The sequence below is a fragment of the Falco punctatus genome, assembly GCF_963210335.1.
Source record: "Falco punctatus genome assembly, chromosome: 9".
In the NCBI taxonomy this organism is placed as follows: Eukaryota; Metazoa; Chordata; class Aves; order Falconiformes; family Falconidae; genus Falco; species Falco punctatus.
The window spans coordinates 6,140,193-6,144,086 of NC_137589.1; the positions used below are offsets into that span (position 1 = coordinate 6,140,193).

The 3,894-nt window shown below is 43.0% G+C and overlaps 1 long non-coding RNA gene across 1 annotated transcript in view; it reads left to right on the top strand.

The window, feature by feature from the left end:
• The first annotated feature begins 1,839 nt into the window (after window positions 1-1,839).
• Window positions 1,840-3,894, top strand: part of LOC308069799 — a 53,964-nt gene continuing 51,909 nt past the window's right edge. The window contains exon 1 of the long non-coding RNA XR_013930518.1: window positions 1,840-2,627. This is a non-coding gene — a long non-coding RNA (uncharacterized lncRNA). The remainder of the gene's footprint in view (window positions 2,628-3,894) is intronic.

Genomic DNA, 3,894 nt, shown 5'->3' on the forward strand with positions numbered 1-3,894 from the left:
GGTGCTGCGTACCAAAGCAGATGAGATGGTTATCAGACCATCTGAAAGTAGAAGCTCTTATTTTTGCCACATATGCTAACAGGGAATGTCACACCACGTATCAGTCCTGCTGCCTGCTGTCACAGCAGCATGTGCAGCCTTTGGGACAGGATTCATAATGCAGGAGCCCTGGGCCATCAGTAGGAGAGCTCAGAAATGTCTCCTGTACACAAGCACATATGTATAATATATGTATAATGATAAATAAAGCAATATATATATGTATAATGATAAATAAAGCAATATTTATCCTCTCACTTTACATGTGTAGTGGTGGTAGGAAGGCAAAGATGGACTGCAGAACCGATCCTGTTTCAGTGATTAAAGGGATGTGTATTTGTCACAACTAGGTCAGTGGGTTGGAGAAGCACACCATCACTGGTCTGAAAGCTGAGGAGCCAGCGTAAAGTCATAAATCAAAAGATGATATAAAAAAGTAACAAAAAGACAAACTAGCTAAGAATGAAGGGGGACTTACTGGAGTGAAATGTACCATCTCTAAGCTGATGCTAGCCTTGTTCCTCAAACTTTCTCTCCAAAACACAAAACCTCTTCTCTTTATATTGTTCAGCAGGAATGACACTTTCCTCTTCTCCATGTCTCAGTGGTGGGTCTGTTACTGGTTATTGCTGCATGCAACAGAACCAGTCTCACACAGGCCAGGGTAAGGATTAGCTTTGTAAAGGTGCCTTATGGCTCTGCTGGCTTAAATGAGAAGAGAATCAGTCTCCCATGATCTGATGGGACCCTTGATGTCACTACATGTGTATGGGTATTTGCAACTGTGTGAGACACGTTGCAGGAAAAGTTACCCACAAAAGAGATACAGATGCGCCTAAAATACAATCATCCAATTCAGTGTTTCTTGTAACAACCGTGGAAAAGACCATGAATGTTTAAGGGGTACGTCTGCTCCCCTCTGAAGGAGACACCACTGTTCATCATCACATAAACTGTTAAGGGGCTTGTTGCGGCAGCGGTCCATTGTTCTCTGTCTTATTTCACTGCTAAGGAATTCTTTCTCATTGTTTCCATCAGGACTTTTTAAAAAGGTTGATACTCTTTGCTGGCTGCTTGTACTCTAACACCAGCGAGGGAAGAAGTCCCCTCACTCCATGCACTGACCTGGGAGTCACGGCACGTAGGGTGCTGTCATCTGTTTTGTCACAGGCTTGGGTGAGTTATTTAGGCTTTCTGTGCATCCTTTATTCTGCATGATGAAAGGCGTGGTATAATATTTATCTACATAAAAATTTATTATTAATTGTGATGTGCCAGAAAGTGTACCAGGTACCTTACAGTACTAGGGGAGATCCGTTGTTCAGCTGGGCATGTGTGAAAGCCACCACTGTGATAACTCACATTTCAGGACGAGGAGGAGGGATGTTCTGGGTGGAGAGAGGTACCTGGGATGTGCCACGCATCAGTGATCCACTTAATGCTTTCAGGTATTGTTACAAGTCAAAGTGAAGTTGAAAGATTGCTATACACTGCCTTTGGGACTGGGCGTCAGCCCTGAGGATCAGGGAGTGCAGGATGTAGCACAGACCCACCTTCACCTCTCTGTGCTGGAGGTTACGTGACACATTTGCAATACCATGGCACCCTGATTTCTGATCCTCCCACACCAGTGCTTCTGACGTGGCCCCACTGATTAGTCTGGCCCACTAGTTTACAAGAAAATTTTGTTGCACTCGCTAGAAAATAAAGGATTACCACACTGAATGTTAATGTCCCCTGGGAAGATCTGTAGATGTGATACGGTTCAACATGAATCCCATTTTCCACAAGTATTCCTAAGGGTTAACTCTATTTTAATAATTCAGTAAAAAAAAACCCCAAAAAATCAAAGAAAGGGAAAGAAAAACAGATATCTCTTTTCTCTTTATATCCAAGAGTTACTAAATACACAGTCAAAGCCCAGGTAAACTTTGTAAGATAAGGTTAAGAAGTATATGACATATTTATGAAAAATCAATAGTATTAGACTGAACACAGCTTTAGCCAAAGGATGCTGCCAGGGTTTGATTATTTTCTTACATTTCCCTCCTTCTTGGCTTAATTCACAAGTGCTGGCTGTTTTTTTCTTTTTCCCCTGAGGGTGCACTCATAAGTGCCTGGGCATGGCAGATGATAGCTGATCCCAGCCAAATGTAACATCACTGGCATCTAAGGACAAGGTCTTCCTATCATGCTCCCAAGTTTTTACCTGTTCACCTGGTATATAGTTGTAGTCTGCTGGCATCACTTTGGCTGCAGATAAGAGACTCCGGAGGTAGAGAACTAGACAAATTTGGTGCCTTTGGTCCTTTCACTTTTCAGGTGCACATCCCTTTTCAGGTAGGATCTTAACGGTCCTAGATCTCTGTATATCATGGCAGGTTTTCTGCCTGGGGTGGAAGCAGAGATGATTAGATTCCCTTTACTCAACTTTTTTTGGTGCTGATCCCCTCTCCTAGGTTTGACTTGGCATCCCAGGCTTCTCCTGGCCGCAGGTGAGCCACACAACAGCTTGCATACATGCAGTGCTAATACAGGATCCCTCCTGCATGCATGTCTGTCTGCCTGCGATGGCTGTCCTGGGAGAGGTGAGGAGACTCCAGCAACATCACCCGCTGCCATGCTGCTTTCCGGCAAAGGAGAGCCACAAACCCAGCTTGGCTGCTCCCCCTTTCCCTTCCTGCTGCCTCCACGCACCTTGCTGTTGCAAAAAGAAACCCACGGGGAGTGGCAGAGACCCTGCTGCACTGATGTATTTGGGGGAGCGGGGGGGGAGGGGGGGGCAATTTCTGCCTCAGAAGGCTCGGTAGATGGCTGCTCCCAAGGCTAATCCTACACAGGCACTGGGACTTTCTCCAAAACCTGTGGTGCAGAGCAGGGAAGGTGTGCGGTGCTGGCACAGAGCTGATGAACCTTTTTCTGCAGTGGAGGGAACAGAGCTGTGAGACGGGCTCCAATCATATATCATTAGCATTCATAAACCACATTTCCTGCCAGGAACAGCCACTTAGCACTGAAAAATCATAATTTCACAGTAGATTGCCATGCAAGTTGAAATAAATCCCTGAGGCAGTGCACCACACACTCTGTCCTGAAGCGAGGCATGCAACCCCCAAGAAGCCTGCTAAAGGAGATCATTGACACTCTGTCATAAATGGTCTTTTTTAGATACATAAATATTTGGGTTTTTTAAAAATATAAATGTATATATATGTAAATGTGTGTATATGAGAAACAGATAAGTACCCTGGGAAATACAATTCCCTACGAATGATAGTTGTTATTATTAGAAAGAAATATGAGACTCTATTCCACCTCTGTACCATCTGTGTTAAAAAGCAGCTTTAAGGCTCTAGCATCACTAAAAAAGCCGGCAGTGCATTTTTTTTATTTCTACTGTCTCCAAACAGAAAATTAGCGAAGATTCCCCAATATTGAGCAATCAAACATGTTTACCAAAAGTGACCGCCAGCTACACACAATTCTGCTTTTGATTCTGTAAAAAGATGACCTAAATGTCTTCCTTATCATTTACTGTGCATCTTTCTCATGCGCTTATTTTTTATAGTAAGTATTTTAAAATACCCAGCATTGTCTTCCCATTGAATTTTTCACAGTATTTTGAGCAGATAAGCCATTTCCTTACTGACTTCTGTATTTTGTTGAGTCAGGTCTTTGCACTCAATTACAGTGAACAGAGTAACAATCCCTCCTAGTACTAAGCATTTGGCTCTTTCAAAGATATGTTGAAAGCTCGAAAATTTTAGATTTTTTTTTTCACTTTTCTGTCAGATTCAGAAAACAAGTAGTAGTTTTCCCAAATAACACTTTTCTACATGGCTTCTTTGATTGCAG